This window comes from Hyla sarda, unplaced genomic scaffold, assembly GCF_029499605.1.
Source record: "Hyla sarda isolate aHylSar1 unplaced genomic scaffold, aHylSar1.hap1 scaffold_2905, whole genome shotgun sequence".
Lineage (NCBI taxonomy): Eukaryota > Metazoa > Chordata > Amphibia > Anura > Hylidae > Hyla > Hyla sarda.
Genome location: NW_026609614.1, coordinates 1 through 27,908, shown reverse-complemented (window position 1 = coordinate 27,908; position 27,908 = coordinate 1). Strand labels below are relative to the sequence as shown.

General features: G+C 46.2%; 12 non-coding genes across 12 annotated transcripts; all 12 read right to left on the bottom strand.

The window, feature by feature from the left end:
• Positions 1-1,988: 1,988 nt before the first annotated feature.
• LOC130327043 (U2 spliceosomal RNA) lies at positions 1,989-2,180 on the bottom strand. Its single transcript, XR_008871545.1, has one exon. It is a non-coding gene; the product is annotated as a U2 spliceosomal RNA (small nuclear RNA).
• A 2,101-nt stretch (positions 2,181-4,281) lies between these two features.
• LOC130327044 (U2 spliceosomal RNA) lies at positions 4,282-4,475 on the bottom strand. Its single transcript, XR_008871546.1, has one exon. It is a non-coding gene; the product is annotated as a U2 spliceosomal RNA (small nuclear RNA).
• Positions 4,476-6,605: 2,130 nt separating this feature from the next.
• On the bottom strand, positions 6,606-6,796 carry LOC130327042 (U2 spliceosomal RNA). Its single transcript, XR_008871544.1, has one exon. It is a non-coding gene; the product is annotated as a U2 spliceosomal RNA (small nuclear RNA).
• Positions 6,797-8,914: 2,118 nt separating this feature from the next.
• Positions 8,915-9,105, bottom strand: LOC130327049 (U2 spliceosomal RNA). Its single transcript, XR_008871550.1, has one exon. It is a non-coding gene; the product is annotated as a U2 spliceosomal RNA (small nuclear RNA).
• Positions 9,106-11,199: 2,094 nt separating this feature from the next.
• On the bottom strand, positions 11,200-11,390 carry LOC130327048 (U2 spliceosomal RNA). Its single transcript, XR_008871549.1, has one exon. It is a non-coding gene; the product is annotated as a U2 spliceosomal RNA (small nuclear RNA).
• A 2,088-nt stretch (positions 11,391-13,478) lies between these two features.
• LOC130327039 (U2 spliceosomal RNA) lies at positions 13,479-13,670 on the bottom strand. The gene has a single exon (XR_008871541.1). It is a non-coding gene; the product is annotated as a U2 spliceosomal RNA (small nuclear RNA).
• Positions 13,671-15,768: 2,098 nt separating this feature from the next.
• LOC130327046 (U2 spliceosomal RNA) lies at positions 15,769-15,959 on the bottom strand. The gene has a single exon (XR_008871548.1). It is a non-coding gene; the product is annotated as a U2 spliceosomal RNA (small nuclear RNA).
• Positions 15,960-18,057: 2,098 nt separating this feature from the next.
• On the bottom strand, positions 18,058-18,248 carry LOC130327045 (U2 spliceosomal RNA). Its single transcript, XR_008871547.1, has one exon. It is a non-coding gene; the product is annotated as a U2 spliceosomal RNA (small nuclear RNA).
• Positions 18,249-20,337: 2,089 nt separating this feature from the next.
• On the bottom strand, positions 20,338-20,528 carry LOC130327037 (U2 spliceosomal RNA). Its single transcript, XR_008871539.1, has one exon. It is a non-coding gene; the product is annotated as a U2 spliceosomal RNA (small nuclear RNA).
• A 2,111-nt stretch (positions 20,529-22,639) lies between these two features.
• On the bottom strand, positions 22,640-22,829 carry LOC130327041 (U2 spliceosomal RNA). Its single transcript, XR_008871543.1, has one exon. It is a non-coding gene; the product is annotated as a U2 spliceosomal RNA (small nuclear RNA).
• Positions 22,830-24,937: 2,108 nt separating this feature from the next.
• LOC130327040 (U2 spliceosomal RNA) lies at positions 24,938-25,129 on the bottom strand. The gene has a single exon (XR_008871542.1). It is a non-coding gene; the product is annotated as a U2 spliceosomal RNA (small nuclear RNA).
• Positions 25,130-27,226: 2,097 nt separating this feature from the next.
• On the bottom strand, positions 27,227-27,418 carry LOC130327038 (U2 spliceosomal RNA). The gene has a single exon (XR_008871540.1). It is a non-coding gene; the product is annotated as a U2 spliceosomal RNA (small nuclear RNA).
• Positions 27,419-27,908: the final 490 nt, after the last annotated feature.

Here is a 27,908-nt window from a genome sequence, read left to right as displayed (position 1 = left end):
TGCAGAACCTAAACCCCATACCATTATTGCTAAGCAGCAAGACAGGGGCCCATTGCACTCCCACGGGGCCTTTTTAAATGGCAATCCATAACCCGGATTTGCCAGGAACCCTTCTTACTCCTCCTACTTGCATGTGACACTGGCTTAGGATCTGCATAGGAAACACACACACAAGCACACACCTACCTTTGTTGCCTGCAGATGCCTCCTTGGCTGTCCCCAAACGGTATCAAACCAACACCCACGGGAAGCTGTAAGCATAGAGGACATGCCTGACACCCCATTGGACCTTACCTGTGTGGGTTAAAATCCGGGTTATTTGACAACCTATGGCGGTGATGGTTCTGCTCAGGCAGAGCAGTGCTGATGCTCCTCATAAAGCTGGTCGCTGCTGTGAAGGTTCTAGGTGACATCACAAATCCCTATGGTTACATACACAACAAAGCTGGGTTGTTGTTGTTTACACCTCTGCAAGGCCTGTGGAAGTGAGTGACATCATAGCCACTGTAGTTCTGAGGGTTCTAGATGGATGCAACAATCTCCTGTTGCTTCTATGAAGGCCATAATAGACGACATCACCAAACAGCTCCATAGTCACATACACAGCAAAGGAGAGATGTTGTTTACACCTAGTGATGTCAGTGGTATTGAGTGACATCACAGCACAGTGCTAAGGCTCCTGGGCCTGGACACAGCAGCGCTGCAATATCTCAACGGAGAATACGTTTATATATATGTGTGTGTGTGCGCGTATATATATATATATATATATATATATATATATATATATATATATATATTTCTCCGCCGAAATCACTTTTTAAACCCATTTCCACCTTTTTTTCCCTTCTCTTCCTCTTACTTTTTTTTCACGTTTTTTTACGTTTTTCCTCCTTTTCGCCTCTTTTCTGGGCGTATTATTCTTCTTTTTCTTCTTTTTTTTCGTCTAAATGCATACCCCATCAGTGCAGCAATGCTTATTCAATACCGCCAGGCAGATGGAGACACTGGGGGGATAATTTTCTAAGGATTTATACTGATTTTTCCCTGTCTGAATTTGTCGCACAGAAAGTTGCAGGCCAAATATGTGTGACATTTCTGCGACTTTAGCCTTCTAGAGCATTTTTACAACATTTATACATAGGGTGCTGAATACATAAAAAGCGACTGTTTCAGCGACAGACAAGTCGCATCGGCTGAAAGTAGGCCAGAATGTCAGTCCATGTTGGAGCAGGTTTAGATACAGTCTAAAGCATAGATCTCAAAGTCTGTGCACAGAATTTAGCAAGGGCCTCGCACCTTCTGATGCATCAGGTAGGTGCACTATAGCATAGCCTAACCCTCTGTACTTTGGTCTATATTGATTCGGGACATAGACAGCCAGCTGATGACCAATCCATTAGTGCAATGGATGGCTGGAAGCATTTGTCTTTGCCTTTGCAATACCACAGAAGCAATGCATGGTCAATTGTACAGCAATGACACACCTGTGTGAACAGCCAGGAGACCCCCCCATGTTATGTTACATAGTTACATAGTTAGTACGGTCGAAAAAAGACATATGTCCATCAAGTTCAACCAGGGAATTATGGGGTAGGGGGTGTGGCGCGATATTGGGGAAGGGATGAGATTTTTATATTTCTTCATAAGCATTAATCTTATTTTGTCAATTAGGAACATTCAGCACCCACCCGCTATCAAGGCAGCTGCCCTATCATGTCATGCCCTACCTGCAGCAGGTGTGCTGGCTACTCAAATGATCCAATTAAGGAGGCCATTTAGTCAGCAGCAGCAGAAGTCCTGTGCTGGACGCTCCAACAGCGGCCAGACACAAGCAGAAGCAGCAGAAGCAGCAGCAGCACCTCACCTTTGTTTTTTGGGCTGCAGCAGCAGCAGCAGCAGCAGCAAGGCCCACAGTGCTGGCTAGCTGGCTAGCCAGCAAGCAGGTAGCAATGAAAGTAGGAATCTTTCTTTTTAACCCTGTAAGGGGGTGGTGCACTGTACCCGAAGATACTGCCATATCGGGTCAAATGCATAGGGCGACGGAAGCAAGCTTCGAAATCGGCCCCCGTTCTCAAAAATCCATTTAATATATGGTCCCCAGATAGGGGACGTATCAGATATTAAACTGTATAAGAACAGATACTACACTTGATCTTAGCAAAAGGCCGAGAAGCGATAACCGTGAAAGGGCGCGGGCCCAACAAGGTCCCCTTCATGGGCACTATCACTGCTTGCTGTCAGGGAGGCTGCCAGACAATTTTCCATGCACACTCTGGGCTGGGGGGCAGTCAACCACCAGTACACACAGCAGAACCTAAACCCATACCATTATTGCTAAGCAGCAAGACAGGGGCCCATTGCACTCCCACGGGGCCTTTTTAAATGCAATCCATAACCCGGATTTGCCAGGAACCCTTCTTACTCCTCCTACTTGCATGTGACACTGGGCTTAGGATCTGCATAGGGAAACACACACACAAGCACACACCTACCTTTGTTGCCTGCAGATGCCTCCTTGGCTGTCCCCAAACGGTATCAAACCAACACCCACGGGAAGTCTGTAAGCATAGAGGACATGCCTGCACCCCATTGGACTTACCTGTGTGGGTTAAATCCGGGTTATTTGACAACCTATGGCGGTGATGGTTCTGCTCAGGCAGAGCAGTGCTGATGCTCCTCATAAAGCTGTCGCTGCTGTGAAGGTTCTAGGTGACATCACAATCCCTATGGTTACATACACGACAAAGCTGGGTTGTTGTTGTTTACACTCTGCAAGGCCTGTGGAAGTGAGTGACATCATAGCACTGTAGTTCTGAGGGTTCTAGATGGATGCAACAATCTCTGTTGCTTCTATGAAGGCCATAATAGACGACATCACCAAACAGCTCCATAGTCACATACACAGCAAAGGAGAGATGTTGTTTACACCTAGTGATGTCAGTGGTATTGAGTGACATCACAGCACAGTGCTAAGGCTCCTGGGCCTGGACACAGCAGCGGCTGCAATATCTCAACGGAGAATACGTTTATTATAATATGTGTGTGTGTGTGCGCGTATATATATATATATATATTATATATATATATATCTTTCTCCGCCGAAATCACTTTTAAAACCCATTTCCACCTTTTTTTTCCCTTCTCTTCCTCTTACTTTTTTTTCACGTTTTTTTACGTTTTTCTCCTTTTCGCCTCTTTTCTGGGCGTATTATTCTTCTTTTTTCTTCTTTTTTTTCGTCTAATGCCATACCCCATCAGTGCAGCAATGCTTATTCAATACCGCCAGCAGATGGAGACACTGGGGGATAATTTTTCTAAGGATTTATACTGATTTTTCCTGTCTGAATTTGTCGCACAGAAAGTTGCAGGCCAAATATGTGTGACATTTCTGCGACTTTAGCTTCTAGAGCATTTTTACAACATTATACATAGGTGCTGAATACATAAAAAGCGACTGTTCAGCGACAGACAAGTCGCATCGGCTGAAAGTAGGCCAGAATGTCAGTCCATGTTGGAGCAGGTTTAGATACAGTCTAAAGCATAGATCTCAAAGTCTGTGCACAGAATTTAGCAAGGGCCTCGCACCCTTCTGATTGCATCAGGTAGGTGCACTATAGCATAGCCTAACCCTCTGTTACTTTGGTCTATATTGATGCGGGACATAGACAGCCAGCTGATGACCAATCCATTAGTGCAATGGATGGCTGGAAGCATTTGTCTTTGCCTTTGCAATACCACAGAAGCAATGCATGGTCAATGTACAGCAATGACACACCTGTGTGAACAGCCAGGAGACCCCCCCATGTTATGTTACATAGTTACATAGTTAGTACGGTCGAAAAAAGACATATGTCCATCAAGTTCAACCAGGGAATTAAGGGGTAGGGGTGTGGCGCGATATTGGGGGAAGGGATGAGATTTTATATTTCTTCATAAGCATTAATCTTATTTTGTCAATTAGGAACATTCAGCACCCACCCCGCTATCAAGGCAGCTGCCTATCATGTCATGCCCTACCTGCACAGGTGTGCTGGCTACTCAAATGATCCAATTAAGGGAGGCCATTTAGTCAGCAGCAGCAGAAGTCCTGTGCCTGGACGCTCCAACAGCGGCCAGGACACAAGCAGAAGCAGCAGAAGCAGCAGCAGCACCACCTTTTGTTTTTTGGCTGGCAGCAGCAGCAGCAGCAGCAGCAAGGCCCACAGGGCTGGCTAGCTGGCTAGCCAGCAGAGCAGGTAGCAATGAAAGTAGGAATCTTTCTTTTTAACCCTGTAAGGGGGTGGTGGCACTGTACCCGAAGATACTGCCATATCGGGTCAATGCAGTAGGGCGACGGAAGCAAGCTCGAAATCGGCCCCCGTTCTCAAAATCCATTTTAATTATATGGTCCCTCAGATAGGGGACGTATCAGATATTAAACTGATAAGAACAGATACTACACTTGATCTTAGCCAAAAGGCCCGAGAAGCGATAACCCGTGAAAGGGGCGGGCCCAACAAGGTCCCCTTCATTGGGCACTATCACTGCTTGCTGTCAGGGAGGCTGCCAGACACTTTTCCATGCACACTCTGGCTGGGGGGCAGTCAACCACCAGTACACACACAGCCAGAACCTAAACCCATTACCATTATTGCTAAGCAGCAAGACAGGGGCCCCATTGCAGCTCCCACGGGGCCTTTTTAAATGCAATCCATAACCCGGATTTGCCAGGAACCCTTCTTACTCCTCCTACTTGCATGTGACACTGGGGCTTAGGATCTGCATAGGAAACACACACACAGCACAAGCGACACACCTACCTTTGTTGCCTGCAGATGCCTCCTTGGCTGTTCCCCAAACGTATCAAACCAACACCCACGGAAGCTGTAAGCATAGAGGACATGCCTGCACCCCATTGGACTTACCTGTGTGGGTTAAATCCTGGGTATTTTACAACCTATGGCGGTGATGGTTCTGCTCAGGCAGAGCAGGTGCTGATTGCTCCTCATAAAGCTGTCGCTGCTGTGAAAGGTTCTAGGTGACATCACAATCCCTATGGTTACATACACGACAAAGCTGGGTTGTTGTTTGTTTACACTCTGCAAGGCCTGTGGAAGTGAGTGACATCATAGCATTCTGTAGTTCTGAGGGTTCTAGATGGATGCAACAATCTCCTGTTGCTTCTATGAAGGCCATAATAGACGGACATCACCAAACAGCTCCATAGTCACATACACAGCAAAGGAGAGATGTTGTTTACACCTAGTGATGTCAGTGGTATTGAGTGACATCACAGCACAGTGCTAAGGCTCCTGGGCCTGGACACAGCAGCGGCTGCAATATCTTCAACGGAGAATAACGTTTATATATATGTGTGTGTGTGCGCGTATATTATATATATTATATATAATATATATATATATATATATATTTCTCCGCCGAAATCAACTTTTAAACCCATTTCCACCTTTTTTTCCCTTCTCTTCCTCTTACTTTTTTTTCACGTTTTTTTACGTTTTTCTCCTTTTCGCCTCTTTTCTGGGCGTATTATTCTTCTTTTTCTTCTTTTTTTCGTCTAATGCATACCCATCAGTGCAGCAATGCTTATTCAATACCGCCAGCAGATGGAGACACTGGGGGGATAATTTTCTAAGGATTTATACTGATTTTTACTGTCTGAATTTGTCGCACAGAAAGTTGCAGGCCAAATATGTGTGACATTTCTGCGACTTTAGCTTCTAGAGCATTTTTACAACATTATACATAGGTGCTGAATACATAAAAAGCGGACTGTTCAGCGACAGACAAGTCTGCATCGGCTGAAAGTAGGCCAGAACTGTCAGTCCATGTTGGGAGCAGGTTTAGATACAGTCTAAAAGCATAGATCTCAAAGGTCTGTGCACTAGAATTTAGCAAGGGCCTCGCACCTTCTGATGCATCAGGTAGGTGCACTATAGCATAAGCCTAACCCTTCTGTACTTTGGTCTATATTGATGCGGGACATAGACAGCCAGCTGATGACCAATCCATTAGTGCAATGGATGGCTGGAAGCATTTGTCTTTAGCCTTTGCAATACCACAGAAGCAATGCATGGTCAATGTACAGCAATGACCACACCTGTGTGAACAGCCAGGAGACCCCCCATGTTATGTTACATAGTTACATAGTTTAGTACGGTCGAAAAAAGACATATGTCCATCAAGTTCAACCAGGGAATTAAGGGGTAGGGGTGTGGCGCGATATTGGGGAAGGGATGAGATTTTATATTTCTTCATAAGCATTAATCTTTATTTTTGTCAATTAGGAACATTCAGGCAACCCACCCGCTATCAAGGCAGCTGCCTATCATGTCATGCCCTACCTTGCACAGGTGTGCTGGCTAACTCAAATGATCCAATTAAGGAGGCCATTTAGTCAGCAGCAGCAGAAGTCCTGTGCCTGACGCTCCAACAGCGGCCAGACACAAGCTTGAAAGCAGCAGAAGCAGCAGCAGCACCACCTTTTGTTTTTTGGCTCTGCAGCAGCAGCAGCAGCAGCAGCAAGGCCCACAGGGCTGGCTAGCTGGCTAGCCAGCAAGCAGGTAGCAATGAAAGTAGGAATCTTTCTTTTTAACCCTGTAAGGGGGGTGTGCACTGTACCCGAAGATACTGCCATATCGGGTCAATGCATAGGGCGACGGAAGCAAGCTTCGAAATCGGCCCCCGTTCTCAAAAATCCATTTAATATATGGTCCCCAGATAGGGGGACGTATCAGATATTAAACTGATAAGAACAGATACTACACTTGATCTTAGCCAAAAGGCGAGAAGCGATAACCGTGAAAGGGGCGGGCCCAACAAGGTCCCCTTCATGGGCACTATCACTGCTTGCTGTCAGGGAGGCTGCCAGACAATTTTCCATGCACGACTCTGGGCTGGGGGGCAGTCAACCACCAGTACAACGACAGCAGAACCTAAACCCATACCATTATTGCTAAGCAGCAAGACAGGGGCCCATTGCAGCTCCCACGGGGCCTTTTTTAAATGCAATCCATAACCCGGATTTGCCAGGAACCCTTCTTACTCCTCCTACTTGCATGTGACACTGGGCTTAGGATCTGCATAGGAAACACACACACAAGCACACACCTACCTTTGTTGCCTGCAGATGCCTCCTTGGCTGTCCCCAAACGGTATCAAACCAACACCCACGGGAAGCTGTAAGCATAGAGGACATGCCTGCACCCCATTGGACTTACCTGTGTGGGTTAAATCCGGGTTATTTGACAACCTATTGGCGGTGATGGTTCTGCTCATTGAGGCAGAGCAGTGCTGATGCTCCTCATAAAGCTGTCGCTGCTGTGAAGGTTCTAGGTGACATCACAATCCCTATGGTTACATACACGACAAAGCTGGGTTGTTTGTTGTTTACACTCTGCAAGGCCTGTGGAAGTGAGTGACATCATAGCACTGTAGTTCTGAGGGTTCTAGATGGATGCAACAATCTCCTGTTGCTTCTATGAAGGCCATAATAGACGACATCACCAAACAGCTCCATAGTCACATACACAGCAAAGGAGAGATGTTGTTTACACCTAGTGATGTCAGTGGTATTGAGTGGACATCACAGCACAGTGCTAAGGCTCCTGGGCCTGGACACAGCAGCGGCTGCAATATCTCAACGGAGAATACGTTTATATATATGTGTGTGTGTGCGCGTATATATATATATATATATATATATATATATATATATATATATATATATATTTCTCCGCCGAAATCACTTTAAACCCATTTCCACCTTTTTTTTCCCTTCTCTTCCTCTTACTTTTTTTTCACGTTTTTTTACGTTTTCTCCTTTTCGCCTCTTTTCTGGGCGTATTATTCTTCTTTTTCTTCTTTTTTTTCGTCTAATGCATACCCCATCAGTGCAGCAATGCTTATTCAATACCGCCAGCAGATGGAGACACTGGGGGATAATTTTCTAAGGATTTATACTGATTTTTCCTGTCTGAATTTGTCGCACAGAAAGTTGCAGGCCAAATATGTAATGTGTGACATTTCTGCGACTTTAGCTTCTAGAGCATTTTACAACATTATACATAGGTGCTGAATACATAAAAAGCGACTGTTCAGCGACAGACAAGTCGCATCGGCTGAAAGTAGGCCAGAATGTCAGTCCATGTTGGAGCAGGTTTAGATACAGTCTAAAGCATAGATCTCAAAGTCTGTGCACAGAATTTAGGCAAGGGCCTCGCACCTTCTGATGCATCAGGTAGGTGCACTATAGCATAGCCTAACCCTCTGTACTTTGGTCTATATTGATGCGGGACATAGACAGCCCAGCTGATGACCAATCCCATTAGTGCAATGGATGGCTGGAAGCATTTGTCTTTGCCTTTGCAATACCACAGAAGCAATGCATGGTCAATGTACAGCAATGACACACCTGTGTGAACAGCCAGGAGACCCCCCCATGTTATGTTACATAGTTACATAGTTAGTAACGGTCGAAAAAAGACATATGTCCATCAGTTCAACCAGGGAATTAAGAGGGTAGGGGTGGTGGCGCGATATTGGGGAAGGGATGAGATTTTATATTTCTTCATAAGCATTAATCTTATTTTGTCAATTAGGAACATTCAGCACCCACCCGCTATCAAGGCAGCTGCCTATCATGTCATGCCCTACCTGCACAGGTGTGCTGGCTACTCAAATGATCCAATTAAGGAGGCCATTTAGTCAGCAGCAGCAGAAGTCCCTGTGCCTGGACGCTCCAACAGCGGCCAGACACAAGCCAGAAGCAGCAGAAGCAGCAGCAGCACCACCTTTTGTTTTTTGGCTGCAGCAGCAGCAGCAGCAGCAGCAAGGCCCACAGGGCTGGCTAGCTGGCTAGCCAGCAAGCAGGTAGCAATGAAAGTAGGAATCTTTCTTTTTAACCCTGTAAGGGGGGTGGTGCACTGTACCCGAAGATACTGCCATATCGGGTCAATGCATAGGGCGACGGAAGCAAGCTTCGAAATCGGCCCCCGTTCTCAAAAATCCATTTAATATATGGTCCCCAGATAGGGGACGTATCAGATATTAAACTGATAAGAACAGATACTACACTTGATCTTAGCCAAAAGGCCGAGAAGCGATAACCGTGAAAGGGGCGGGCCCAACAAGGTCCCCTTCATGGGCACTATCACTGCTTGCTGTCAGGGAGGCTGCCAGACAATTTTCCATGCACACTCTGGGCTGGGGGGGCAGTCAACCACCAGTACACACAGCAGAACCTAAACCCATACCATTATTGCTAAGCAGCAAGACAGGGGCCCATTGCACTCCCACGGGGCCTTTTTAAATGCAATCCATAACCCGGATTTGCCAGGAACCCTTCTTACTCCTCCTACTTGCATGTGACACTGGGCTTAGGATCTGCATAGGAAACACACACACAAGCACACACCTACCTTTGTTGCCTGCAGATGCCTCCTTGGCTGTCCCCAAACGGTATCAAACCAACACCCACGGGAAGCTGTAAGCATAGAGGACATGCCTGCACCCCATTGGACTTACCTGTGTGGGTTAAATCCGGGTTATTTGACAACCTATGGCGGTGATGGTTCTGCTCGAGGCAGAGCAGTGCTGATGCTCCTCATAAAGCTGTCGCTGCTGTGAAGGTTCTAGGTGACATCACAATCCCTATGGTTACAATACACGACAAAGCTGGGTTGTTGTTGTTTACACTCTGCAAGGCCTGTGGAAGTGAGTGACATCATAGCACTGTAGTTCTGAGGGTTCTAGATGGATGCAACAATCTCCTGTTGCTTCTATGAAGGCCATAATAGACGACATCACCAAACAGCTCCATAGTCACATACACAGCAAAGGAGAGATGTTGTTTACACCTAGTGATGTCAGTGGTATTGAGTGACATCACAGCACAGTGCTAAGGCTCCTGGCCTGGACACAGCAGCGGCTGCAATATCTCAACGGAGAATACGTTTATATATATGTGTGTGTGTGCGCGTATATATATATATATATATATATATATATATATATATATATATATTTCTCCACCGAAATCACTTTTAAACCCCATTTCCACCTTTTTTTCCCTTCTCTTCCTCTTACTTTTTTTTCACGTTTTTTTACGTTTTTCTCCTTTTCGCCTCTTTTCTGGGCGTATTATTCTTCTTTTTCTTCTTTTTTTTCGTCTAATGCATACCCCATCAGTGCAGCAATGCCTTATTCAATACCGCCAGCAGATGGAGACACTGGGGGATAATTTTCTAAGGATTTATACTGATTTTTCCTGTCTGAATTTGTCGCACAGAAAGTTGCAGGCCAAATATGTGTGACATTTCTGCGACTTTAGCTTCTAGAGCATTTTTACAACATTATACATAGGTGCTGAATACATAAAAAGCGACTGTTCAGCGACAGACAAGTCGCATCGGCTGAAAGTAGGCCAGAATGTCAGTCCATGTTGGAGCAGGTTTAGATACAGTCTAAAGCATAGATCTCAAAGTCTGTGCACAGAATTTAGCAAGGGCCTCGCACCTTCTGATGCATCAGGTAGGTGCACTATAGCATAGCCTAACCCTCTGTACTTTGGTCTATATTGATGCGGGACATAGACAGCCAGCTGATGACCAATCCATTAGTGCAATGGATGGCTGGAAGCATTTGTCTTTGCCTTTGCAATACCACAGAAGCAATGCATGGTCAATGTACAGCAATGACACACCTGTGTGAACAGCCAGGAGACCCCCCCATGTTATGTTACATAGTTACATAGTTAGTACGGTCGAAAAAAGACATATGTCCATCAAGTTCAACCAGGGAATTAAGGGGTAGGGGTGTGGCGCGATATTGGGGAAGGGATGAGATTTTATATTTCTTCATAAGCATTAATCTTATTTTGTCAATTAGGAACATTCAGCACCCACCCGCTATCAAGGCAGCTGCCTATCATGTCATGCCCTACCTGCACAGGTGTGCTGGCTACTCAAATGATCCAATTAAGGAGGCCATTTAGTCAGCAGCAGCAGAAGTCCTGTGCCTGGACGCTCCAACAGCGGCCAGACACAAGCAGAAGCAGCAGAAGCAGCAGCAGCACCACCTTTTGTTTTTTGGCTGCAGCAGCAGCAGCAGCAGCAGCAAGGCCACACAGGGCTGGCTAGCTGGCTAGCCAGCAAGCAGGTAGCAATGAAAGTAGGAATCTTTCTTTTTAACCCTGTAAGGGGGTGGTGCACTGTACCCGAAGATACTGCCATATCGGGTCAATGCATAGGGCGACGGAAGCAAGCTTCGAAATCGGCCCCCGTTCTCAAAAATCCATTTAATATATGGTCCCCAGATAGGGGACGTATCAGATATTAAACTGATAAGAACAGATACTACACTTGATCTTAGCCAAAAGGCCGAGAAGCGATAACCGTGAAAGGGGCGGGCCCAACAAGGTCCCCTTCATGGGCACTATCACTGCTTGCTGTCAGGGAGGCTGCCAGACAATTTTCCATGCACACTCTGGGCTGGGGGGCAGTCAACCACCAGTACACACAGCAGAACCTAAACCCATACCATTATTGCTAAGCAGCAAGACAGGGGCCCATTGCACTCCCACGGGGCCTTTTTAAATGCAATCCATAACCCGGATTTGCCAGGAACCCTTCTTACTCCTCCTACTTGCATGTGACACTGGGCTTAGGATCTGCATAGGAAACACACACACAAGCACACACCTACCTTTGTTGCCTGCAGATGCCTCCTTGGCTGTCCCCAAACGGTATCAAACCAACACCCACGGGAAGCTGTAAGCATAGAGGACATGCCTGCACCCCATTGGACTTACCTGTGTGGGTTAAATCCGGGTTATTTGACAACCTATGGCGGTGATGGTTCTGCTCAGGCAGAGCAGTGCTGATGCTCCTCATAAAGCTGTCGCTGCTGTGAAGGTTCTAGGTGACATCACAATCCCTATGGTTACATACACGACAAAGCTGGGTTGTTGTTGTTTACACTCTGCAAGGCCTGTGGAAGTGAGTGACATCATAGCACTGTAGTTCTGAGGGTTCTAGATGGATGCAACAATCTCCTGTTGCTTCTATGAAGGCCATAATAGACGACATCACCAAACAGCTCCATAGTCACATACACAGCAAAGGAGAGATGTTGTTTACACCTAGTGATGTCAGTGGTATTGAGTGACATCACAGCACAGTGCTAAGGCTCCTGGGCCTGGACACAGCAGCGGCTGCAATATCTCAACGGAGAATACGTTTATATATATGTGTGTGTGTGCGCGTATATATATATATATATATATATATATATATATATATATATATATATTTCTCCGCCGAAATCACTTTTAAACCCATTTCCACCTTTTTTTCCCTTCTCTTCCTCTTACTTTTTTTTCACGTTTTTTTACGTTTTTCTCCTTTTCGCCTCTTTTCTGGGCGTATTATTCTTCTTTTTCCTTCTTTTTTTTCGTCTAATGCATACCCCATCAGTGCAGCAATGCTTATTCAATACCGCCAGCAGATGGAGACACTGGGGGATAATTTTCTAAGGATTTATACTGATTTTTCCTGTCTGAATTTGTCGCACAGAAAGTTGCAGGCCAAATATGTGTGACATTTCTGCGACTTTAGCTTCTAGAGCATTTTTACAACATTATACATAAAAGCGACTGTTCAGCGACACGACAAGTCGCATCGGCTGAAAGTAGGCCAGAATGTCAGTCCATGTTGGAGCAGGTTTAGATACAGTCCTAGAAGCATAGATCTCAAAGTCTGTGCACAGAATTTAGCAAGGGCCTCGCACCTTCTGATGCATCAGGTAGGTGCACTATAGCATAGCCTAACCCTCTGTACTTTGGTCTATATTGATGCGGGACATAGACAGCCAGCTGATGACCAATCCATTAGTGCAATGGATGGCTGGAAGCATTTGTCTTTGCCTTTGCAATACCACAGAAGCAATGCATGGTCAATGTACAGCAATGACACACCTGTGTGTGAACAGCCAGGAGACCCCCCCCATGTTATGTTACATAGTTACATAGTTAGTAGCGGTCGAATAAAAGACATATGTCCATCAAGTTCAGACCAGGGAATTAAGGGGTAGGGGTGTGGCGCGATATTGGGGAAGGGATGAGATTTTATATTTCTTCATAAGCATTAATCTTATTTTGTCAATCTAGGAACATTCAGCACCCACCCGCTATCAAGGCAGCTGCCTATCATGTCATGCCCTACCTGCACAGGTGTGCTGGCTACTCAAATGATCCAATAAGAGGAGGCCATTTAGTCAGCAGCAGCAGAAGTCCTGTGCCTGGACGCTCCAACAGCGGCCAGACACAAGCAGAAGCAGCAGAAGCAGCAGCAGCACCACCTTTTGTTTTTTGGCTGCAGCAGCAGCAGCAGCAAGCAGCAAGGCCCACAGGGCTGGCTAGCTGGCTAGCCAGCAAGCAGGTAGCAATGAAAGTAGGAATCTTTCTTTTTAACCCTGTAAGGGGGTGGTGCACTGTACCCGAAGATACTGCCATATCGGGTCAATGCATAGGGCGAGACGGAAGCAAGCTTCGAAATCGGCCCCCGTTCTCAAAAATCCATTTAATATATGGTCCCCAGATAGGGGACGTATCAGATATTAAACTGATAAGAACAGATACTACACTGATCTTAGCCAAAAGGCCGAGAAGCGATAACCGTGAAAGGGCGGGCCCAACAAGGTCCCCTTCATGGGCACTATCACTGCTTGCTGTCAGGGAGGCTGCCAGACAATTTTCCATGCACACTCTGGGCTGGGGGGCAGTCAACCACCAGTACACACAGCAGAACCTAAACCCATACCATTATTGCTAAGGCAGCAAGACAGGGGCCCATTGCACTCCCACGGGGCCTTTTTAAATGCAATCCATAACCCGGATTTGCCAGGAACCCTTCTTACTCCTCCTACTTGTATGTGACACTGGGCTTAGGATCTGCATAGGAAACACACACACAAGCACACACCTACCTTTGTTTGCCTGCAGATGCCTCCTTGGCTGTCCCCAAACGGTATCAAAGCAACACCCACGGGAAGCTGTAAGCATAGAGGACAATGCCTGCACCCCATTGGACTTACCTGTGTGGGTTAAATCCGGGTTATTTGACAACCTATGGCGGTGATGGTTCTGCTCAGGCAGAGCAGTGCTGATGCTCCTCATAAAGCTGTCGCTGCTGTGAAGGTTCTAGGTGACATCACAATCCCTATGGTTACATACACGACAAAGCTGGGTTGTTGTTTGTTTACACTCTGCAAGGCCTGTGGAAGTGAGTGACATCATAGCACTGTAGTTCTGAGGGTCTAGATGGATGCAACAATCTCCTGTTGCTTCTATGAAGGCCATAATAGACGACATCACCAAACAGCTCCATAGTCACATACACAGCAAAGGAGAGATGTTGTTTACACCTAGTGATGTCAGTGGTATTGAGTGACATCACAGCACAGTGCTAAGGCTCCTGGGCCTGGACACAGCAGCGGCTGCAATATCTCAACGGAGAATACGTTTATATATATGTGTGTGTGTGCGCGTATATATATATATATATATATATATATATATATATATATATATATTCTCCGCCGAAATCACTTTTAAACCCATTTCCACCTTTTTTTCCCTTCTCTTCCTCTTACTTTTTTTTCACGTTTTTTTACGTTTTTCTCCTTTTCGCCTCTTTTCTGGGCGTATTATTCTTCTTTTTCTTCTTTTTTTCGTCTAATGCATACCCCATCAGTGCAGCAATGCTTATTCAATACCGCCAGCAGATGGAGACACTGGGGGATAATTTTCTAAGGATTTATACTGATTTTTCCTGTCTGAATTTGTCGCACAGAAGTTGCAGGCCAAATATGTGTGACATTTCTGCGACTTTAGCTTCTAGAGCATTTTTACAACATTATACATAGGTGCTGAATACATAAAAAGCGACTGTTCAGCGACAGACAAGTCGCATCGGCTGAAAGTAGGCCAGAATGTCAGTCCATGTTGGAGCAGGTTAGATACAGTCCTAAAGCATAGATCTCAAAGTCTGTGCACAGAATTTAGCAAGGGCCTCGCACCTTCTGATGCATCAGGTAGGTGCACTATAGCATAGCCTAACCCTCTGTACTTTGGTCTATATTGATGCGGGACATAGACAGCCAGCTGATGACCAATCCATTTAGTGCAATGGATGGCTGGAAGCATCTTTGTCTTTGCCTTTGCAATACCACAGAAGCAATGCATGGTCAATGTACAGCAATGACACACCTGTTGTGAACAGCCAGGAGACCCCCCCATGTTATGTTACATAGTTACATAGTTAGTACGGTCGAAAAAAGACATATGTCCATCAAGTTCAACCAGGGAATTACAGGGGTAGGGGTGTGGCGCGATATTGGGGAAGGGATGAGATTTATATTTCTTCATAAGCATTAATCTTAATTTTGTCAATTAGGAACATTCAGCACCCACCCGCTATCAAGGCAGCTGCCTATCATGTCAGTGCCCTACCTGCACAGGTGTGCTGGCTACTCAAATGATCCAATTAAGGAGGCCATTTAGTCAGCAGCAGCAGAAGTCCTGTGCCTGGACGCTCCAACAGCGGCCAGACACAAGCAGAAGCAGCAGAAGCAGCAGCAGCACCACCTTTTGTTTTTTGGCTGCAGCAGCAGCAGCAGCAGCAGCAGCAAGGCCCACAGGGCTGGCTAGCTGGCTAGCCAGCAAGCAGGGTAGCAATGAAAGTAGGAATCTTTCTTTTTAACCCTGTAAGGGGGTGGTGCACTGTACCCGAAGATACTGCCATATCGGGTCAATGCATAGGGCGACGGAAGCAAGCTTCGAAATCGGCCCCCGTTCTCAAAAATCCATTTAATATATGGTCCCCAGATAGGGGACGTATCAGATATTAAACTGATAAGAACAGATACTACACTTGATCTTAGCCAAAAGGCCGAGAAGCGATAACCGTGAAAGGGGCGGGCCCAACAAGGTCCCCCTTCATGGGCACTATCACTGCTTGCTGTCAGGGAGGCTGCCAGACAATTTTCCATGCACACTCTGGGCTGGGGGGCAGTCAACCACCAGTACACACAGCAGAACCTAAACCCATACCATTATTGCTAAGCAGCAAGACAGGGGCCCATTGCACTCCCACGGGGCCTTTTTAAATGCAATCCATAACCCGGATTTGCCAGGAACCCTTCTTACTCCTCCTACTTGCATGTGACACTGGGCTTAGGATCTGCATAGGAAACACACACACAAGCACACACCTACCTTTGTTGCCTGCAGATGCCTCCTTGGCTGTCCCCAAACGGTATCAAACCAACACCCACGGGAAGCTGTAAGCATAGAGGACATGCCTGCACCCCATTGGACTTACCTGTGTGGGTTAAATCCGGGTTATTTGACAACCTATGGCGGTGATGGTTCTGCTCAGGCAGAGCAGTGCTGATGCTCCTCATAAAGCTGTCGCTGCTGTGAAGGTTCTAGGTGACATCACAATCCCTATGGTTACATACACGACAAAGCTGGGTTGTTGTTGTTTACACTCTGCAAGGCCTGTGGAAGTGAGTGACATCATAGCACTGTAGTTCTGAGGGTTCTAGATGGATGCAACAATCTCCTGTTGCTTCTATGAAGGCCATAATAGACGACATCACCAAACAGCTCCATAGTCACATACACAGCAAAGGAGAGATGTTGTTTACACCTAGTGATGTCAGTGGTATTGAGTGACATCACAGCACAGTGCTAAGGCTCCTGGCCTGGACACAGCAGACAGCAGCGGCTGCAATATCTCAACGGAGAATACGTTTATATATATGTGTGTGTGTGCGCGTATATATATATATATATATATATATATATATATATATATATATATATTTCTCCGCCGAAATCACTTTTAAACCCATTTCCACCTTTTTTTCCCTTCTCTTCCTCTTACTTTTTTTTCACGTTTTTTTACGTTTTTCTCCTTTTCGCCTCTTTTCTGGGCGTATTATTCTTCTTTTTCTTCTTTTTTTTCGTCTAATGCATACCCCATCAGTGCAGCAATGCTTATTCAATACCGCCAGCAGATGGAGACACTGGGGGATAATTTTCTAAGGATTTATACTGATTTTTCCTGTCTGAATTTGTCGCACAGAAAGTTGCAGGCCAAATATGTGTGACATTTCTGCGACTTTAGCTTCTAGAGCATTTTTACAACATTATACATAGGTGCTGAATACATAAAAAGCGACTGTTCAGCGACAGACAAGTCGCATCGGCTGAAAGTAGGCCAGAATGTCAGTCCATGTTGGAGCAGGTTTAGATACAGTCTAAAGCATAGATCTCAAAGTCTGTGCACAGAATTTAGCAAGGGCCTCGCACCTTCTGATGCATCAGGTAGGTGCACTATAGCATAGCCTAACCCTCTGTACTTTGGTCTATATTGATGCGGGACATAGACAGCCAGCTGATGACCAATCCATTAGTGCAATGGATGGCTGGAAGCATTTGTCTTTGCCTTTGCAATACCACAGAAGCAATGCATGGTCAATGTACAGCAATGACACACCTGTGTGAACAGCCAGGAGACCCCCCCATGTTATGTTACATAGTTACATAGTTAGTACGGTCGAAAAAAGACATATGTCCATCAAGTTCAACCAGGGAATTAAGGGGTAGGGGTGTGGCGCGATATTGGGGAAGGGATGAGATTTTATATTTCTTCATAAGCATTAATCTTATTTTGTCAATTAGGAACATTCAGCACCCACCCGCTATCAAGGCAGCTGCCTATCATGTCATGCCCTACCTGCACAGGTGTGCTGGCTACTCAAATGATCCAATTAAGGAGGCCATTTAGTCAGCAGCAGCAGAAGTCCTGTGCCTGGACGCTCCAACAGCGGCCAGACACAAGCAGAAGCAGCAGAAGCAGCAGCAGCACCACCTTTTGTTTTTTGGCTGCAGCAGCAGCAGCAGCAGCAGCAAGGCCCACAGGGCTGGCTAGCTGGCTAGCCAGCAAGCAGGTAGCAATGAAAGTAGGAATCTTTCTTTTTAACCCTGTAAGGGGGTGGTGCACTGTACCCGAAGATACTGCCATATCGGGTCAATGCATAGGGCGACGGAAGCAAGCTTCGAAATCGGCCCCCGTTCTCAAAAATCCATTTAATATATGGTCCCCAGATAGGGGACGTATCAGATATTAAACTGATAAGAACAGATACTACACTTGATCTTAGCCAAAAGGCCGAGAAGCGATAACCGTGAAAGGGGCGGGCCCAACAAGGTCCCCTTCATGGGCACTATCACTGCTTGCTGTCAGGGAGGCTGCCAGACAATTTTCCATGCACACTCTGGGCTGGGGGGCAGTCAACCACCAGTACACACAGCAGAACCTAAACCCATACCATTATTGCTAAGCAGCAAGACAGGGGCCCATTGCACTCCCACGGGGCCTTTTTAAATGCAATCCATAACCCGGATTTGCCAGGAACCCTTCTTACTCCTCCTACTTGCATGTGACACTGGGCTTAGGATCTGCATAGGAAACACACACACAAGCACACACCTACCTTTGTTGCCTGCAGATGCCTCCTTGGCTGTCCCCAAACGGTATCAAACCAACACCCACGGGAAGCTGTAAGCATAGAGGACATGCCTGCACCCCATTGGACTTACCTGTGTGGGTTAAATCCGGGTTATTTGACAACCTATGGCGGTGATGGTTCTGCTCAGGCAGAGCAGTGCTGATGCTCCTCATAAAGCTGTCGCTGCTGTGAAGGTTCTAGGTGACATCACAATCCCTATGGTTACATACACGACAAAGCTGGGTTGTTGTTGTTTACACTCTGCAAGGCCTGTGGAAGTGAGTGACATCATAGCACTGTAGTTCTGAGGGTTCTAGATGGATGCAACAATCTCCTGTTGCTTCTATGAAGGCCATAATAGACGACATCACCAAACAGCTCCATAGTCACATACACAGCAAAGGAGAGATGTTGTTTACACCTAGTGATGTCAGTGGTATTGAGTGACATCACAGCACAGTGCTAAGGCTCCTGGGCCTGGACACAGCAGCGGCTGCAATATCTCAACGGAGAATACGTTTATATATATGTGTGTGTGTGCGCGTATATATATATATATATATATATATATATATATATATATATATATTTCTCCGCCGAAATCACTTTTAAACCCATTTCCACCTTTTTTTCCCTTCTCTTCCTCTTACTTTTTTTTCACGTTTTTTTACGTTTTTCTCCTTTTCGCCTCTTTTCTGGGCGTATTATTCTTCTTTTTCTTCTTTTTTTTCGTCTAATGCATACCCCATCAGTGCAGCAATGCTTATTCAATACCGCCAGCAGATGGAGACACTGGGGGATAATTTTCTAAGGATTTATACTGATTTTTCCTGTCTGAATTTGTCGCACAGAAAGTTGCAGGCCAAATATGTGTGACATTTCTGCGACTTTAGCTTCTAGAGCATTTTTACAACATTATACATAGGTGCTGAATACATAAAAAGCGACTGTTCAGCGACAGACAAGTCGCATCGGCTGAAAGTAGGCCAGAATGTCAGTCCATGTTGGAGCAGGTTTAGATACAGTCTAAAGCATAGATCTCAAAGTCTGTGCACAGAATTTAGCAAGGGCCTCGCACCTTCTGATGCATCAGGTAGGTGCACTATAGCATAGCCTAACCCTCTGTACTTTGGTCTATATTGATGCGGGACATAGACAGCCAGCTGATGACCAATCCATTAGTGCAATGGATGGCTGGAAGCATTTGTCTTTGCCTTTGCAATACCACAGAAGCAATGCATGGTCAATGTACAGCAATGACACACCTGTGTGAACAGCCAGGAGACCCCCCCATGTTATGTTACATAGTTACATAGTTAGTACGGTCGAAAAAAGACATATGTCCATCAAGTTCAACCAGGGAATTAAGGGGTAGGGGTGTGGCGCGATATTGGGGAAGGGATGAGATTTTATATTTCTTCATAAGCATTAATCTTATTTTGTCAATTAGGAACATTCAGCACCCACCCGCTATCAAGGCAGCTGCCTATCATGTCATGCCCTACCTGCACAGGTGTGCTGGCTACTCAAATGATCCAATTAAGGAGGCCATTTAGTCAGCAGCAGCAGAAGTCCTGTGCCTGGACGCTCCAACAGCGGCCAGACACAAGCAGAAGCAGCAGAAGCAGCAGCAGCACCACCTTTTGTTTTTTGGCTGCAGCAGCAGCAGCAGCAGCAGCAAGGCCCACAGGGCTGGCTAGCTGGCTAGCCAGCAAGCAGGTAGCAATGAAAGTAGGAATCTTTCTTTTTAACCCTGTAAGGGGGTGGTGCACTGTACCCGAAGATACTGCCATATCGGGTCAATGCATAGGGCGACGGAAGCAAGCTTCGAAATCGGCCCCCGTTCTCAAAAATCCATTTAATATATGGTCCCCAGATAGGGGACGTATCAGATATTAAACTGATAAGAACAGATACTACACTTGATCTTAGCCAAAAGGCCGAGAAGCGATAACCGTGAAAGGGGCGGGCCCAACAAGGTCCCCTTCATGGGCACTATCACTGCTTGCTGTCAGGGAGGCTGCCAGACAATTTTCCATGCACACTCTGGGCTGGGGGGCAGTCAACCACCAGTACACACAGCAGAACCTAAACCCATACCATTATTGCTAAGCAGCAAGACAGGGGCCCATTGCACTCCCACGGGGCCTTTTTAAATGCAATCCATAACCCGGATTTGCCAGGAACCCTTCTTACTCCTCCTACTTGCATGTGACACTGGGCTTAGGATCTGCATAGGAAACACACACACAAGCACACACCTACCTTTGTTGCCTGCAGATGCCTCCTTGGCTGTCCCCAAACGGTATCAAACCAACACCCACGGGAAGCTGTAAGCATAGAGGACATGCCTGCACACCCATTGGACTTACCTGTGTGGGTTAAATCCGGGTTATTTGACAACCTATGGCGGTGATGGTTCTGCTCAGGCAGAGCAGTGCTGATGCTCCTCATAAAGCTGTCGCTGCTGTGAAGGTTCTAGGTGACATCACAATCCCTATGGTTACATACACGACAAAGCTGGGTTGTTGTTGTTTACACTCTGCAAGGCCTGTGGAAGTGAGTGACATCATAGCACTGTAGTTCTGAGGGTTCTAGATGGATGCAACAATCTCCTGTTGCTTCTATGAAGGCCATAATAGACGACATCACCAAACAGCTCCATAGTCACATACACAGCAAAGGAGAGATGTTGTTTACACACCTAGTGATGTCAGTGGTATTGAGTGACATCACAGCACAGTGCTAAGGCTCCTGGGCCTGGACACAGCAGCCGGCTGCAATATCTCAACGGAGAATACGTTTATATATATGTGTGTGTGTGTGCGCGTATATATATATATATATATATATATATATATATAATATATATATATATATTTCTCCGCCGAAATCACTTTTAAACCCATTTCCACCTTTTTTTCCCTTCTCTTCCTCTCTTACTTTTTTTTCACGTTTTTTTACGTTTTTCTCCTTTTCGCCTCTTTTCTGGGCGTATTATTCTTCTTTTTCTTCTTTTTTTTCGTCTAATGCATACCCCATCAGTGCAGCAATGCTTATTCAATACCGCCAGCAGATGGAGACACTGGGGGATAATTTTCTAAGGATTTATACTGATTTTTCCTGTCCTGAATTTGTCGCACAGAAAGTTGCAGGCCAAATATGTGTGACATTTCTGCGACTTTAGCTTCTAGAGCATTTTTACAACATTATACATAGGTGCTGAATACATAAAAAGCGACTGTTCAGCGACAGACAAGTCGCATCGGCTGAAAGTAGGCCAGAATGTCAGTCCATGTTGGAGCAGGGTTTAGATACAGTCTAAAGCATAGATCTCAAAGTCTGTGCACAGAATTTAGCAAGGGCCTCGCACCTTCTGATGCATCAGGTAGGTGCACTATAGCATAGCCTAACCCTCTGTACTTTGGTCTATATTGATGCGGGACATAGACAGCCAGCTGATGACCAATCCATTAGTGCAATGGATGGCTGGAAGCATTTGTCTTTGCCTTTGCAATACCACAGAAGCAATGCATGGTCAATGTACAGCAATGACACACCTGTGTGAACAGCCAGGAGACCCCCCCCATGTTATGTTACATAGTTACATAGTTAGTACGGTCGAAAAAAGACATATGTCCATCAAGTTCAACCAGGGAATTAAGGGGTAGGGGTGTGGCGCGATATTGGGGAAGGGATGAGATTTTATATTTCTTCATAAGCATTAATCTTATTTTGTCAATTAGGAACATTCAGCACCCACCCGCTATCAAGGCAGCTGCCTATCATGTCATGCCCTACCTGCACAGGTGTGCCTGGCTACTCAAATGATCCAATTAAGGAGGCCATTTAGTCAGCAGCAGCAGAAGTCCTGTGCCTGGACGCTCCAACAGCGGCCAGACACAAGCAGAAGCAGCAGAAGCAGCAGCAGCACCACCTTTTGTTTTTTGGCTGCAGCAGCAGCAGCAGCAGCAGCAGCAAGGCCCACAGGGCTGGCTAGCTGGCTAGCCAGCAAGCAGGTAGCAATGAAAGTAGGAATCCTTTCTTTTTAACCCTGTAAGGGGGTGGTGCCACTGTACCCGAAGATACTGCCATATCGGGTCAATGCATAGGGCGACGGAAGCAAGCTTCGAAATCGGCCCCCGTTCTCAAAAATCCATTTAATATATGGTCCCCAGATAGGGGACGTATCAGATATTAAACTGATAGAACAGATACTACACTTGATCTTAGCCAAAAGGCCGAGAAGCGATAACGACTGAACAGCGTGAAAGGCCGGGCCCAACAAGGTCCCCTTCATGGGCACTATCACTGCTTGCTGTCAGGGAGGCTGCCAGACAATTTTCCATGCACACTCCTGGGCTGGGGGGCAGTCAACCACCAGTACACACAGCAGAACCTAAACCCCATACCATTATTGCTAAGCAGCAAGACAGGGGCCCATTGCACTCCCACGGGGCCTTTTTAAATGCAATCCATACCCGGATTTGCCAGGAACCCTTCTTACTCCTCCTACTTGCATGTGACACTGGGCTTAGGATCTGCATAGGAAACACACACACAAGCACACACCTACCTTTGTTGCCTGCAGATGCCTCCTTGGCTGTCCCCAAACGGTATCAAACCAACACCCACGGGAAGCTGTAAGCATAGAGGACATGCCTGCACCCCCATTGGACTTACCTGTGTGGGTAAATCCGGGTTATTTGACAACCTATGGCGGTGATGGTTCTGCTCAGGCAGAGCAGTGCTGATGCTCCTCATAAAGCTGTCGCTGCTGTGAAGGTTCTAGGTGACATCACAATCCCTATGGTTACATACACGACAAAGCTGGGTTGTTGTTGTTTACACTCTGCAAGGCCTGTGGAAGTGAGTGACATCATAGCACTGTAGTTCTGAGGGTTCTAGATGGATGCAACAATCTCCTGTTGCTTCTATGAAGGCCATAATAGACGACATCACCAAACAGCTCCATAGTCACATACACAGCAAAGGAGAGATGTTGTTTACACCTAGTGATGTCAGTGGTATTGAGTGACATCACTGCACAGTGCTAAGGCTCCTGGGCCTGGACACAGCAGCGGCTGCAATATCTCAACGGAGAATACGTTTATATATATGTGTGTGTGTGCGCGTATATATATATATATATATATATATATATATATATATATATATATATATTTCTCCGCCGAAATCACTTTTAAACCCATTTCCACCTTTTTTTCCCTTCTCTTCCTCTTACTTTTTTTTCACGTTTTTTTACGTTTTTCTCCTTTTCGCCTCTTTTCTGGGCGTATTATTCTTCTTTTCTTCTTTTTTTTCGTCTAATGCATACCCCCATCAGTGCAGCAATGCTTATTCAATACCGCCAGCAGATGGAGACACTGGGGGATAATTTTCTAAGGATTTATACTGATTTTTCCTGTCTGAATTTGTCGCACAGAAAGTTGCAGGCCAAATATGTGTGACATTTCTGCGACTTTAGCTTCTAGAGCATTTTTACAACATTATACATAGGTGCTGAATACATAAAAAGCGACTGTTCAGCGACAGACAAGTCGCATCGGCTGAAAGTAGGCCAGAATGTCAGTCCCATGTTTGGAGCAGGTTTAGATACAGTCTAAAGCATAGATCTCAAAGTCTGTGCACAGAATTTAGCAAGGGCCTCGCACCTTCTGATGCATCAGGTAGGTGCACGTATAGCATAGCCTAACCCTCTGTACTTTGGTCTATATTGATGCGGGACATAGACAGCCAGCTGATGACCAATCCATTAGTGCAATGGATGGCTGGAAGCATTTGTCTTTGCCTTTGCAATACCACAGAAGCAATGCATGGTCAATGTACAGCAATGACACACCTGTGTGAACAGCCAGGAGACCCCCCCATGTTATGTTACATAGTTACATAGTTAGTACGGTCGAAAAAAGACATATGTCCATCAAGTTCAACCAGGGAATTAAGGGGTAGGGGTGTGGCGCGATATTGGGGAAGGGATGAGATTTTATATTTCTTCATAAGCATTAATCTTATTTTGTCAATTAGGAACATTCAGCACCCACCCGCTATCAAGGCAGCTGCCTATCATGTCATGCCCTACCTGCACAGGTGTGCTGGCTACTCAAATGATCCAATTAAGGAGGCCATTTAGTCAGCAGCAGCAGAAGTCCTGTGCCTGGACGCTCCAACAGCGGCCAGACACAAGCAGAAGCAGCAGAAGCAGCAGCAGCACCACCTTTTGTTTTTTGGCTGGCAGCAGCAGCAGCAGCAGCAGCAAGGCCCACAGGGCTGGCTAGCTGGCTAGCCAGCAAGCAGGTAGCAATGAAAGTAGGAATCTTTCTTTTTAACCCTGTAAGGGGGGTGGTGCACTGTACCCGAAGATACTGCCATATCGGGTCAATGCATAGGGCGACGGAAGCAAGCTTCGAAATCGCCCCCGTTCTCAAAAAATCCATTTAATATATGGTCCCACAGATAGGGGACGTATCAGATATTAAACTGATATGAACAGATACTACACTTGATCTTAGCCAAAAGGCCGAGAAGCGATAACCGTGAAAGGGGCGGGCCCAACAAGGTCCCCTTCATGGGCACTATCACTGCTTGCTGTCAGGGAGGCTGCCAGACAATTTTCCATGCACACTCTGGGCTGGGGGGGCAGGTCAACCACCAGTACACACAGCAGAACCTAAACCCATACCATTATTGCTAAGCAGCAAGACAGGGGCCCATTGCACTCCCACGGGGCCTTTTTAAATGCAATCCATAACCCGGATTTGCCAGGAACCCTTCTTACTCCTCCTACTTGCATGTGACACTGGGCTTAGGATCTGCATAGGAAACACACACACAAGCACACACCCTACCTTTGTTGCCTGCAGATGCCTCCTTGGCTGTCCCCAAACGGTATCAAACCAACACCCACGGGAAGCTGTAAGCATAGAGGACATGCCTGCACCCCATTGGACTTACCTGTGTGGTTAAATCCGGGTTATTTGACAACCTATGGCGGTGATGGTTCTGCTCAGGCAGAGCAGTGCTGATGCTCCTCATAAAGCTGTCGCTGCTGTGAAGGTTCTAGGTGACATCACAATCCCTATGGTTACATACACGACAAAGCTGGGTTGTTGTTGTTTACACTCTGCAAGGCCTGTGGAAGTGAGTGACATCATAGCACTGTAGTTCTGAGGGTTCTAGATGGATGCAACAATCTCCTGTTGCTTCTATGAAGGCCCATAATAGACGACATCACCAAACAGCTCCATAGTCACATACACAGCAAAGGAGAGATGTTGTTTACACCTAGTGATGTCAGTGGTATTGAGTGACATCACAGCACAGTGCTAAGGCTCCTGGGCCTGGACACAGCAGCGGCTGCAATATCTCAACGGAGAATACGTTTATATATATGTGTGTGTGTGCGCGTATATATATATATATATATATATATATATATATATATATATTTCTTCTCCGCCGAAATCACTTTTAAACCCATTTCCACCTTTTTTTCCCTTCTCTTCCTCTTACTTTTTTTTCACGTTTTTTTACGTTTTTCTCCTTTTCGCCTTTTTCTGGGCGTATTATTCTTCTTTTTCTTCTTTTTTTTCGTCTAATGCATACCCCAATCAGTGCAGCAATGCTTATTCAATACCGCCAGCAGATGGAGACACTGGGGGATAATTTTCTAAGGATTTATACTGATTTTTCCTGTCTGAATTTGTCGCACAGAAAGTTGCAGGCCAAATATGTGTGACATTTCTGCGACTTTAGCTTCTAGAGCATTTTTACAACATTATACATAGGTGCTGAATACATAAAAAGCGACTGTTCAGCGACTGACAAGTCGCATCGGCTGAAAGTAGGCCAGAATGTCAGTCCATGTTGGAGCAGGTTTAGATACAGTCTAAAGCATAGATCTCAAAGTCTGTGCACAGAATTTAGCAAGGGCCTCGCACCTTCTGATGCATCAGGTAGGTGCACTATAGCATAGCCTAACCCTCTGTACTTTGGTCTATATTGATGCGGGACATAGACAGCCAGCTGATGACCAATCCATTAGTGCAATGGATGGCTGGAAGCATTTGTCTTTGCCTTTGCAATACCACAGAAGCAATGCTTGGTCAATGTACAGCAATGACACACCTGTTGTGAACAGCCAGGAGACCCCCCCATGTTATGTTACATAGTTACATAGTTAGTACGGGTCGAAAAAAAGACATATGTCCATCAAGTTCAATCAGGGAATTAAGGGGGTAGGGGTGTGGCGCGATATTGGGGAAGGGATGAGATTTTATATTTCTTCATAAGCATTAATCTTATTTTGTCAATTAGGAACATTCAGCACCCACCCGCTATCAAGGCAGCTGAGCCTATCATGTCATGCCCTACCTGCACAGGTGTGCTGGCTACTCAAATGATCCAATTAAGGAGGCCATTTAGTCAGCAGCAGCAGAAGTCCTGTGCCTGGACGCTCCAACAGCGGCCAGACACAAGCAGAAGCAGCAGAAGCAGCAGCAGCACCACCTTTTGTTTTTTGGCTGCAGCAGCAGCAGCAGCAGCAGCAAGGCCCACAGGGCTGGCTAGCTGGCTAGCCAGCAAGCAGGTAGCAATGAAAGTAGGAATCTTTCTTTTTAACCCTGTAAGGGGGTGGTGCACTGTACCCGAAGATACTGCCATATCGGGTCAATGCATAGGGCGACGGAAGCAAGCTTCGAAATCGGCCCCCGTTCTCAAAAATCCATTTAATATATGGTCCCCAGATAGGGGACGTATCAGATATTAAAACTGATAAGAACAGATACTACACTTGATCTTAGCCAAAAGGCCGAGAAGCGATAACCGTGAAAGGGGGCGGGCCCAACAAGGTCCCCTTCATGGGCACTATCACTGCGTGCTGTCAGGGAGGCTGCCAGACAATTTTCCATGCACACTCTGGGCTGGGGGGCAGTCAACCACCAGTACACACAGCAGAACCTAAACCCATACCATTATTGCTAAGCAGCAAGACAGGGGCCCATTGCACTCACCACGGGGCCTTTTTAAATGCAATCCATAACCCGGATTTGCCAGGAACCCTTCTTACTCCTCCTACTTGCATGTGACACTGGGCTTAGGATCTGCATAGGAAACACACACACAAGCACACACCTACCTTTGTTGCCTGCAGATGCCTCCTTGGCTGTCCCCAAACGGTATCAAACCAACACCCACTGGGAAGCTGTAAGCATAGAGGACATGCCTGCACCCCATTGGACTTACCTGTGTGGGTTAAATCCGGGTTATTTGACAACCTATGGCGGTGATGGGTTCTGCTCAGGCAGAGCAGT